Source organism: Zootoca vivipara, chromosome 2 (genome assembly GCF_965207765.1).
Source record: "Zootoca vivipara chromosome 2, rZooViv2.hap1.1, whole genome shotgun sequence".
NCBI classification, from domain to species: domain Eukaryota; kingdom Metazoa; phylum Chordata; class Lepidosauria; order Squamata; family Lacertidae; genus Zootoca; species Zootoca vivipara.
In genome coordinates, this window is record NC_142584.1 from 102,431,689 (window position 1) to 102,443,981 (window position 12,293).

At 48.9% G+C, this 12,293-nt stretch overlaps 1 long non-coding RNA gene across 1 annotated transcript; it reads right to left on the reverse strand.

The window, feature by feature from the left end:
* Positions 1-318: 318 nt before the first annotated feature.
* LOC148686988 (uncharacterized) lies at positions 319-9,738 on the reverse strand. Its single transcript, XR_015948299.1, has 2 exons — positions 9,464-9,738; positions 319-1,219 (listed from the first exon to the last, which is right to left on the reverse strand). It is a non-coding gene; the product is annotated as an uncharacterized LOC148686988 (long non-coding RNA).
* Between the last annotated feature and the right edge of the window lie 2,555 nt (positions 9,739-12,293).

The following is a 12,293-nucleotide window of genomic DNA, read 5'->3' on the forward strand; positions in this document are numbered from 1 at the left end:
GCTTTCGTGCAATGCCATCGAACCTCCCCAACCAACAGAGTGAAGGCTCATGAAGCAGCCAGTGCTGTCTATTCCCCCCCCCCAAAAAAAAAGTGTTCAGGATGAATGCTCAATGAACCAGCTGTTTGGAAAAGGCCCCTATTGGAGACACCAAGATGTAGATAGTGCAGCAAACCAAAGTGGCCTAGTTAGATGCTCTTTGGAAACTCACATGGCAGAGCATATCCAGCCCCTCTTGTTTATTCTGGCAATTAGAGGTTTTCTATATGTGGAAGTTCTATTCTCAACTGTTCTAGCAAATAGCCATTGATAGACCTATTTGCAATCCACTGGTTTAATATATTTTTTAAAACAAAACAAAACAAAACACTATACACAGCAGCTGTCATTACAACACCCCTTTGCCAATAATTCCATAAGCTGATTATGCAGCACATGAAGGTGCAAACAAAAACCAACTAGTCCTCAGAATGCCACCTGGCTATTTTTTCTAAACAACCTAGGATTTCCCCCCGCTTGCTTTAGGTTTTTCATTTACTACCTGGCTATTAAAGTTGCACCGTTGCCTCAACAATTAACCGGTTAAGGAAACCCCCAGTCACAATCATTTTGCACAGCAATCGCATCTCTTGCCACCTAAGGAGTCGGCTGCGAATGGAATCTGCATCCCGTTTTCCTCTTCTATATAGCTCAAATGAAAAGCTAGCTGAGCCAATTGACAACGGGTGGCACCTGCAGGATCCTGAGGATCTTTGCCGTGATTTGGATTTCTAGCTCTCATGATTAGGGAGAGCAGAATCTTTGCTCTGCGTGCAAAACCCCTTGTTCCTTTTTCCTATAGCCCCACCGCCAGAAGCCGCAGCCTCTTCCCCACATCTCAAGTTAAGGAGGAGACCAAACCAACTCCAGGAGACCAGAAGAGCAGAGCGGGAGAGCAGGGAACGAAATCCAAGTGCAGCTGGAATGCTCAGAGAAAAACAGCTGCTTTTGGGATTCCGTTGCCCGCTAACACGCTGCTGTCGTTGTCGTCATCATCATCATCGAAGAAGCTGGCTGGCTGCAGAAGGAAGGCAAGGTGGTAAAGAGGCAGGATCCATCGCTGAAGGGAAGAAGGTCACACACCGTCAACCCCCATGAGCTGAGATTTATGCAATGAGCGCGAAGACAGTTCCAAGAGCAGCTATGGGCTGGCTTCTGTGCGGAGGAGCTGCTACAAGTCCTGTAAGGAGAGAAAACCCAGCCAGGGTCAATAAGTCCTTTGGCAGATTCCTCAGCAACACAGAGCATATTTTTTCCAGAAGTCCCTCTTTAGTTCAAGTTGCTGTTGTGTCCTGACTTGGTATCAAATGCTACCTGCCTGATTTTACTTATTTGTCTGACTTTATTTGCCTGACATTACTACCTCCGCTGTTGGAGGCACTGAGTGGCTGATCCAGTGAGGTTAGTCTTATGTTCTTATATTTTCTCCTGTGCTTGTCTACAAAGGAAAATCATGGGCACCCTGACCTTTTTACACAGAAGCTAATTTAACTGCAAGTGGAACTTAAGCCCACGCAATCAAATAATGATGCCCTGGTTAAGAATGTTGGACCTTGGAGACCTCGGTTCTACGAAGCTCCCTGCATGGCCTTGGAACAGTCTCCATCTCTCAGCCTAATCCACTTCGCAGGGTTGTTGTGAGGATAAATGAGAGAGGGATGCCGCCTTGAGCTCTTTGGAGGACAAACGTATCAAATAAGATAAAAGCGTTTAGGTTCATTGAAGAGACTGCTTAAGGAGACTTGGGGGGGGGGGGGCGTGTTTAACAAATTGGGCCGGATGGCACTAAGGTTTTGCACAATGCTTGCGGTCCTTTGTGCTGTTTCTCCTGTATCATCTGCACTGATCCTGCAACTCTGTTTGAACTAAGAATATGCAAATGGGTTAGAATTATTATTATTATTATTATTATTATTATTATTAAGCAGTAAATAGATCATAGAATCATAGAGTTGGAAGAGACCACAAGGGCCATCCAGTCCAACCCCCTGCCAAGCAGGAAACACTATCAAAGCATTCCTGACATATGCCTGTCAAGCCTCCGCTTAAAGACCTCCAAAGAAGGAGACTCTACCACACTCCTTGGTAGCAAGTTCCACTGTCGAACAGCTCTTACTGTCAGGAAGTTCTTCCTAATGTTTAGGTGGAATCTTCTTTCTTGTAGCTTGAATCCATTGCTCCGTGTCCGCTTCTCTGGAGCAGCAGAAAACAACCTTTCACCCTCTTCTATATGACATCCTTTTATATATTTGAACATGGCTATCATATCACCCCTTAACCTTCTCTTCTCCAGGCTAAACATACCCAGCTCCCTAAGCCGTTCCTCATAAGGCATCGTTTCCAGGCCTTTGACCATTTTGGTTGCCCTCCTCTGGACACGTTCCAGCTTGACAGTATCCTTCTTGAACTGTGGTGCCCAGAACTGGACACAGTATTCCAGGTGAGGTGTGACCAGAGCGGAATACAGTGGTACTATTACTTCCCTTGATCTAGATGCTATACAGTACTCCTATTGATTCTGCCCAGAATTGCATTGGCTTTTTTAGCTGCTGCATCACACTGCTTACTCCTGTCAAGTTTGTGGTCTACCAAGACTCCTAGATCCTTTTCACATGTACTGCTCTCAAGCCAGGTGTCACCCATCCTGTATTTGTGCCTTTCATTATTTTTTTGCCGAAGTGTAGTACTTTACATTTCACCCTGTTAAAATTCATCTTGTTTGCTTTGGCACAGTTGTCTAATCTGTTAAGGTCATTTTGAAGTGTGATCCTCTCCTCTGGGGTATTAGCCACCCCTCCCAATTTGGTGTCATCTGCTACTATTACTAGATGTGCATTTATAGTATAAGGAGAGCACTGCGGGATCACATCAAAGTTCCATCTACAGTACTCCTAATTTCCCTTTTCTACAGTGGTGAACCAGCTACCCCTATGGAGCCCACAAGCAGTACCTGAGTGCAATAGCCCTCCGCTGCTGTTTGTCCCCACAACAACTGGTATATTCAGAGGTACACTTCCTCTGAACCTGGGGGCTCTATTTAGAAAACATGGCTCATGGCCATGGGTAGAGCACAGATTTCTTGAAAGAGAAAAATCATTTGAAAGTCCCCCATCCCACGCCAATCAGCTGATGCCACATCTCCTCTCTGCAATTTCTGTAAATTAATTAATGTGTCGTGTGAAGAAGAAGCACTTCCTTTCAGGAATCAGCCCAGCCCAGGTGAGAACAGCAAGGTGGGGGTGGAGGGGGGCAGAGAAATGAGAACACCTCCCAGCCTACAATGCACTGTGGCTTGTGAGTGCTGCTAAGCAATGCAGGAAGGTGGAAGGGAGTTGGTTGTGAATGGACCCTGCAAGGGGAGCTATGGTAGAGGAAAAGGCAAACAACAAGCAAAACCCCAACCAATTTCAACATCACTTGTGCAAACAGACTCCGCAAGGAAAGGTGGCATTCCCACCCCCACCCCTTGATCTTCCTTCTGGCTGTTGTGCCACACAACTCCCCACTGTTATTATGCCCCCTGGGATGCAGCCAGGCTTAAAGCTCAAACAAGAGGAGGTAGATTTGCCAGGGTCAAATTTCAAATCTTTTATTGTTATTCCACTTCCTTGTAACCCTTTCCTTTGCAGAGCAGATGCATGCATTGTACTCTAAGCAGAAAATTAGAGAAGGAGAGAATCAAGGTTGGGGGGGGGGGAGAGAGAGAGAGAGAGACTGTCATAGGAAAAGGGGTGGAAGGAAAAGACCAATTTGCATTAGAGTCCGGTGGATTTTGCAACCCACACCTGTTGTTCGTGCTGAAAACACGAAGGCCAACCATTAAAATAATCCGCAGAACAAACTGCCTTCTCTCGAATTTATTTATTTTTTAAAAAGAACCTCCTACAGGGTAGGGTGCCACACAGCAAACCCAGCATCTACACTGCCCACTGGTTAGACTGGACCCAGCAAAACTATTTCCCATGCATGTATTTGCCAGTTAGCAGTGCAGGAGGGAGGGAGGCTGCCCCCCACCCCACCCCTTCTGGTGATTCTGTCCTGCAACATTTCTCTCCTTCTCCTCCCTGGGGCCTTTTTGCAAGCCTCACACTCAGCTGGAGAGGAAGGGTAAGAGGTTGGTGGGTGGCGGACCCTCCCTGCTGCTGAATGTCCCCTGCAGGTATTCCTTGCCCAACAAAAGAAGAAGAAAAGTGTTGCACACAGAGACCCACATCACTCACAATTCCCATCTTTTTTCTAGGCAAATAAGCCCAGATGGACCAGCGGGGGAAATAGTAAATGGGCGCTGCCAACGAGGGCTAAAGGAACACATTCTTCTTCCCCTGCTCTGTTGCCTCTGCTGCCTCCTCTGTGCTGAATCCTAGAATGTAAGCAGCTTGGGGCAGAGACCTCTCTTCTTGTTGTCCCCCTGTAAAGGCACAGTGCACATGGATGGAACTAGCTAGCTAAATAAATAGGCAGGTGGTTTAGACCACAGCACCACCCGCGTCCCGTGGGAAGTGTAGTACAACAACACCCACAGGGTCACACAGGACACCCCCCCCATCTCTGTTCTAGCTTGCGTCTGTCAAGGCCCCTAGGCTTCCCTAGGCTTCTTCCCAGACCTCGGCCTGTGCCACAAAGACACTCCTGTCTCTAGATACTGGAAGAGATGTTAATCCCACCCAAAATGACAATGTTCTGCAAACAATCCAGCACCTTTATTCTGCAAGCAGTTAGAAAGATCATGGGCTGGCCATAACATAGAAAGGGAAATGGAAGCTGCCTCATCCATCTAGCTCCTTATTGTCTACACTAAGGGCTTCTCCACACTTAGCTTTTGCCCTGTTCTGACCAGGAGCTCTGGAGCTTTCCCCGCAAAAACCTGCTCTTTAAAGCTGAAATGCAGCCAACAGCAATTTGGGTTTTCTGCTGTTTGCTCTGATTCAACTTTAAAGAGTAAGTTTTTGTGGGGAAAGCTAGCAAAAAAAAGGGGATGGCACTCAGACACATTCTGCCACTGAGCTACGACCCTTCCGTACAACTGGCTTTAGCAGATACGACAACTGACCTTAGCAGTGGTGCCTAGTGGACATCAAAGCTGATGGGGTGACCATTGAAAATAAACACACACTTTTTTTCTGTGTAAAGGCAGTGCAGCGCTGTGGTCTTTTAAGTCAGGGCAAATGTACCTGCACCATTTATCCCATTCTCATGTGACCACTGGTAAACAGATTAAGGGAGAGTACCAAGCACGTTGGGACGCGGGTGGCGCTGTGGGTTAAACTACAGAGCCTAGGGCTTGCTGATCAGGAGGTCGGCGGTTCAAATCCCCGCAACAGGGTGAGCTCCTGTTGCTCGGTCCCAGCTCCTGCCCACCTAGCAGTTCAAAAGCACGTCAAAGTGCAAGTAGATAAATAGGGAGCGCTCCGGCGGGAAGGTAAACGGCGTTTCCATGCGCTGCTCTGGTTCTCCAGAAGCGGCCACATGACCCGGAAGCTGTACGCCGGCTCCCTTGGCCAGTAAAGTGAGATGAGCGCCGCAACCCCAGAGTCGTATGCGACTGGACCTAATGGTCAGGGGTCCCTTTACCTTACCAAGCACGTCAGCCATGCTTCTTACAGCGAATAGTTGGCGGACTCTTCCACCACCTAAGAAAAGCAACTCCCTTCCAGCCAAAGGTCCAACTTGTATTCCTCAATAAAAACTGGCCAGACTCCTTCAGGGAAAGTTTGGCAGCAGTAACTTCACTGCGCCTCCTTTTCTTTCTTCCATTTTGGACTAGAGTGATAGCCATCCCTCCCTCCATAGTCCCTAGGAAGTCAGTTTGCTTTGTGCTCTACATACAATATCTCCTGGTGGCAGGCTCTGGAGTAGGAGGTCGGCTGTCACTTTTGTACGCCAGGAGATTCTAACACCTCTGGAGCCTGCCCTGCTGATTTATATTTTTTACATTGATATCACACCTTTTTTTCTCCAAGGAGCTCAAGGCGGCATGCATGGTTCTCTCCCTCATCGTCAAATCCCCACAACAACCCTGTGAGGTTGAGAGGCAAGTGATCGCTGGCCCCAAGGTTCACCCAGTGAACTTCACGGCCGAGTGAAGGGATTTGAACCCTGGCCTCCCCCACTCTGTTGCTGTGCTGGTGCTTGCATGCTTTCAGGGGAGACGCTACCATTTGGGCCTGCCTCACAACCAAGCCCTTCCTAATTTAAGCGCTACAACGCACACCGCAAGCCTCCCTTCTGCTTCCTACTGCGCTGGAGCTGTGGTTTCCGTTGGGGGCAGGGGCGGCCTAACTCGAAGAACACAAAGGGTGCTGCAATCCTGTGCAGGGTTATTTGGGGGCGAGGCCCACTGAGCACCTCAGCCCTTTCCCCTTAAGTAAATGAGCATAGGATTAGGCTAACTAAAGTTTGTCATAGGTATGAGCTTTCGTGTGCATGCACACTTCTTCAGATGCATGCACACGAAAGCTCATACCTATGACAAACTTAGTTGGTCTCTAAGGTGCTACTGGAACGATTTTTATTTTTTTTACTACGTCAGACCAACACGGCTGCCTACCTGTAAATAGGATTAGGCTGCAAGTAGTGGGTGGGTCAGATGAGGGACAGAAAGGAACCCAGTCCTCATCTTTCCATCCACCCCTCCACCTGCAGAACCATCCGCTTGCCTCCCAAAGCCATCTCAGACAGTGCCCAAACATCTCTTTAACACCCCCAAGATCAAAAGTTAGTTTTGGCTGCGTGTGTGTTCAAGTGTAGGGGGGGGGGACTTCAGAGGGACAAAAATACACATGTCAGCAGAACAGCAAATGCCGATTCCCCATCCCCCCCATTTCCTCTTTTTTAAAATAAAAAAATGAAACCATAGCAGATCTCTAAACTGCTTTTTGAACCTGTGGAAACACAACCAACTTGTTGCAGCCATTGTCCTCAGAACCCACCAGGTCACCTCATTTTGTTGTTACAGATCGAAACCATTGGCCGCACTTCTGAAAACATAAACCACCCCGATCGGAAGTCTCGGTTGTGCCTCTGAATTCCGATTCAGAGAACCAAGCATGTGATCCAAATACAAGGGTCACACTGGACTGACTGCTGTGTAGGTTTGCCGCTTTTTGCTACAGGACTCTGGTAACCTGAACAGCCACCAGAAACTGAGGCATTGTTTAACAGGTGGCATTTCCCCTTCTTCCCCGCCCTCTCTCTCTCTCTCTCTGCTGGACATGTTTCCCCTCCTATATTCCTGTGTGCCAGCCAGCCACTGAAGGCACCAGAACAGATCCAATTAAAGCAGGGGGATCCCACGAATTCTCGTTTGGAAAAGGAGCAGCTCGCCAATATTTGAAACCCAAAGGGGTTGCTGAAAATAGTGGGGGAGAGGAATCATCTCTCTGTGTGGGGGTCCCAGCTCATCCAGTGGGGGCTTTCCCAGGAAGCAAAGCAGTCCAAACGACTAGGCAACTAAGGGTGGCCTTCAACTCTGAGCAGACACGTTGAAATGAACAGAGCTAACTTAGTCATGCTCATTAGTTTCGGTGGGTCTGCTCTGAACGAAATGATAGCTGAATCCCACCCTAATGCATCAGCCATGGCTGAAAGGATCTGCGCCATTAGCCACTGCATGCCCATGGCATGGTCCAAAGGTGCAAGAGGCAGGTCCAAGTCTGGTCAGTGACAGAGAGCATGTGGGAACCACATGTAATGCTGCCTTGGTTTCCACGGTGGAAGAAAGGCAGGAAGTAAGTAAATAAGCGACAACTTCAAACAGCGAAGCTATTAAAAACAACAACAAAGGAGCAGTAACAGCTTTCCTTGGCAAGGAAACTCCAGGGCGGGGGAAGTTTCACCTGTGGATTTCTGCCTGCTATGCAGGTGTTGAAAAGCTCCAGGACCTCAGTGCACATTTTTTTTCAAAGGACTGGTAAGTTTACCCAAATGGGGTGCAAACAGAAGCGACTTCCACCTGTAAACAGCAGAGAGGGGGATTTTTTTAGGGCCAGTCCAGGAGTTTTCCTTCAGCTACTGCTGCCCCATTCGTTCTCTTCCAGAGATTCTCTATGCTCTGAAAATCCTAATAGGAGAGCTGCAACGACACCACAGAAAAGCTCCGGATTTGTTTACCCGAGAACAAAAAGAGTGGAACAGCAATACTTGGAGAAGGGCACATGAAAGAGGCACAAGAGGTTCACAATCCACAATAAGCCTGCGGTGTGGATGGGGCCCTGAGTTATTCTAGGCTTCAATGTAATTTCAAGATTACTGTGCTGTGCAGGAAGTTGGACTTCATCCCCTCCACGGAGCACCTCTAAAATTATGGTTCTTCTGAAAGGGCAAACCTCCTCTTTCCCCCCATTTCTGGTTCAGATCCCCACCATCCCTCAAAGAATGCCGAGAAAGAAATATAGAAAACCTGATCATCCGACTCACAACATATTGTTTGGCCCTCAACCCTGAAAATTATGGAACAAAGAGGACTATTTTTGGAGGGGGGGGGGGTGTACCTTCAGTTCTTGCAGAAATTCAGACTTAGCCCAGAATATTTTTCCTGCTAATTTAGATACCTTGGAACATCTTGCGCCATGGGGGAATAAGAGTTGTAGGAACATTTCCTTCTTCCAGTCATCTTTTCCTCAAACCCATTGCCATTATCCCCAGTTTTACAGATGGATAGACGGGGGGGGGGGGGGGGAGCAGGACCAAAAGGTTGTGGGCTGCCTGAGACCACCCAGCAAGCTCCTGGCAAAATTGGGATCTCCTTGTTCCTGCTCTCCCATTCTTGGCACCAGTTTGGGTTAGGGAGGGAAATATTTTGTGGCGTGGAGAAATGCAAGGTTCTTGGGAGGAAACTGCCCCCCTTGCTTCCTAGCCACCACACCCAATTCCCGAGGAAAGGTGATTTGCAGTTGGGGAAACCTGGCTTGATGGAACCAGAGGCAGTGACAAGGTAAAGGAGCTACCTGTTGCATTTCTGCCTGTTGCATCTCTTAAAAGCACAGTATACCCAGTGGGGGGGGCAGAAGGTGGTGGCAGCATACTGGGTCTTTGGCCCGGATGAAATAAGGCCTAGTTTCGCCTCTGCTTTCGCTTGGATCCTGCTCTCTTCCTAGTTCTTTGGCCTCGTTCCTTTCCACCGTGTGCACTGCTTCCTTAGCACAGGCCACACCCTATCTGTGGGGTTCAAGGCAACTGCTTTCTTCCACTCGCACCCCCCCCCGCCCCCGATCAGCCACACCATCCTGTTACCTGTGTATTTCTGGCCTGACCATTATAACGTTATGATGAATGTGCAAGTCTTTTGAGTTCCTCCGGCTAAGAATAATGTGTGGAGACACTCCAGTGGAGTTTAACCATACACACACCTGTGCAGAAACAGGTGTGAGGTGCCAGCCCTCCTGATGCCCGCTCTCTCCCACCCAGGCGCCCACCCACCTCTCACCTGCCAGTCTGTGGAAGCGGGGCGACCAAGTGCCCTCGCTCAGCTTTGCGTGCCGCGGATCCAGACCACGGCACAAGAGCCAGGCACGTCGGGAGGGAGCGAGCCTGCCTGCCTGCCTGCCCGCCTAATGGGCAAGTCGAGGCCCGGCCCGGCCAGGATGCGTGGGCACAGCTCTGGAAAGCGTGCCAGCCTGTGCGCCCCGGTCCTTTCTGCGCTGCTCCTCGCGGAGCTTACTTTATGCAGAGAGGACCAGCGAATTGCCTCCTTCCTTCCTCTCCTGGGAAGGCCGCCGCAGCCAATCAGGGCTCGGGAAAGCCTGGAATCCCCCCCTCCCCGCGCGCGCACACACACTCGCCTCCTCCAAACGAACTTCTCCTTTCCTCGCGCTGCTGCTCCCGCAGCCGCCGAGCCACTTTCGCTTTTGGTCTTGCTATGGCTAAATCCCTCCCGGGCCGAGCCTGTTGCTTGCTCCGCCTCAAGTGCAACTCTTTCTTTCTTTCTTTCTTTCTTTCTTTCTTTCTTTCTTTCTTTCTTTCTTTCTTTCTTTCTTTCTTTCTTTCTTTCTTTCTTTCTTTCTTTCTTTCTCTCTCTCTCTCTCTCTCTCTCTCTCTCTCTCTCTCTCTCTCTCTCTCTCTCTCTCTCTCTCTCTCTCTCTCTCTCTCTCTCTCTCTCTCTCTCTCTCTCTCTCTCCCCTTCCTTCCTTCCTTCCTTCCTTCCTTCCTTCCTTCCTTCCTTCCTTCCTTTCCGGGGTGAGCTCCAGAGTAGGACAGACACTCAGACACGCGCGCAAACACACTCCGTCCCCAAGACTTCTGGCACTTCCTGCATACCTACCTGTGTCAAAAGTTGTCTTGTGCCCAAGTTCTTCTGATACAAACCAATCCAAGAAGCACCGCGCCCCCCTCCCCCGAAATAATAACTGGAATCGCAAACCATTTGCTAGTTGCTCGTGGTTGTGTGGTGGTTGTCAAGACTAGGGACTGGGTTCAAATCCACACTCGGCCACGAAGGTCAATGGGTGGGGCTCGGTTGGACCTCTTTCTCAGCCTAACCTACCCCACAGGGTTGTTGTGAATATAAAACAGAGCGGGAGAATAATGAAAGGCACCGTATAAATTGTAATAATAATTGAAAATCGTAATGGTAAGGCCTGCCGTGCTTCGGAGCAAACCTCAGACAGTTTGTGCCAGAGGATTATGCCTCTGTCTGTCAGGTTACAATGTTATGTCCCTGTGACTGAGAGTGAGCCCCGTTGAACTCAGCAGGACTCGCTTCTCTGGAGGCATACACAGGATCGCCGCAGTGTTAGTCACTTTGCCATGCAGTGGGAGTAAGCTGGAGCAAGAGAAAATGGTAACAAATGTATTAAAAGGCCTTATTTAAGACACAGTCCTATCCACACACCAGGAAGTACGGCCCACTGAGCAGTGTCTGTTCCTGGGAATGGTAGTTCACCTCTTACAGAGCTATGGTTCCCAGCACCCTTAGCAAACTACATTTCCCAGGATTCTTTGCGGAAAGCCATGTCCTTTAAATGCATGGCAGCCATAGCTGCCAAGTTTTCGCTTTTCTCGCGAGGAAGCCTATTCAGCATAAGGGAAAATCCCTGTAAAAAAGGGATAACTTGGCAGCTATGATGGCAGCCTGTGACTGTGGCTGTCGGTGTGCAAAGTCAAATGGCAAATTCAAGTTCAAGGGCACGGTCTGGCCTGGACATTGGGCTCGGCTGCTTTCGTCAAGCTGGTGTATAGGTTACTGGGCTGTGGTTGCCTCAGTTTGTGACCAGCTCCTAGCGGTGTGTCCCGTCCCCTCCCACCACCGCCCAATTTATTATCCCTTTGGTGTCTGGGGTGCCATACGATCCTTATTCCACGCAATGGTTTCCTTCTTCCACATCCCTGGGTTTCAGACATCGCAGCTGCAGGGAATCGGAGCAGGCACAACAAAACAGAGCTCCCCGCTCTCACAAACACACACACACCCATCCATACTGAATACAATACAGCAGACCCCAAATAAATTAGCGGAGGGGGTGGGGTGGGGGGCTCTGGTTAATTGCAGCTCCTGGTTGTAGGTGGGGCAGTTCGGCAACAAAGCCTGTATGTGGGGGGGGGGGCGCGGGGAGAAGAGGCGGAGACGAGAGGCGCCGAAGTGACTTCAGCGCCCAGATGAGGCCAGATGGCTTCAAACGATGCCAAGTGGGGGAACAGAAGGCCTGCGCGTCCTTCCCACCCTATTAACATAGAGAAGGAGGGAACCCAAGACCCTCTCCAAGCAGCTTATCGGGGTTGGGTTTCACCTGTAGCTCTGACTCAACATGCAGGTGTGCAGGCTGCTGCCTCCCCACCCGATCAGAGATTTGTTTTGGGGTTGTTGTTTTTAAGCCTGCAAGAGGGATTAAACAGCAAACCTGGGAGATGTGTGTCCTCATCATCAACATCAAGCGATACCATGTTATCACTTGAGCTGTTCTCCCTGCGCAAAAAAATCCCACTGGGAAGGAATATTCTTGCTTGTGTACTTCCCAGGTCTTGAAGCCCGAACACCCCATTGCCCACTTTTATGTACCTATATGGCTTAGAGAGGCAAATAATTAAGCAGCATATAAATGTGTTAAAACAAAACAAACAAACAACAACAACAACATATAATAATAATAATAATAATAATAATAATAATAATAATAATAATAATAATAATAGGGTTTGAGGACAGTTCACAAAGTTGCTTGTGTGGGGGGTACTAAAATCGTATGTTGCCAAATTAGTGTTTTATGTTGTGCCTTCCTTTTTAAAAAATTGGGCACTGCTCCTTTTCAAGGTCCTTATTT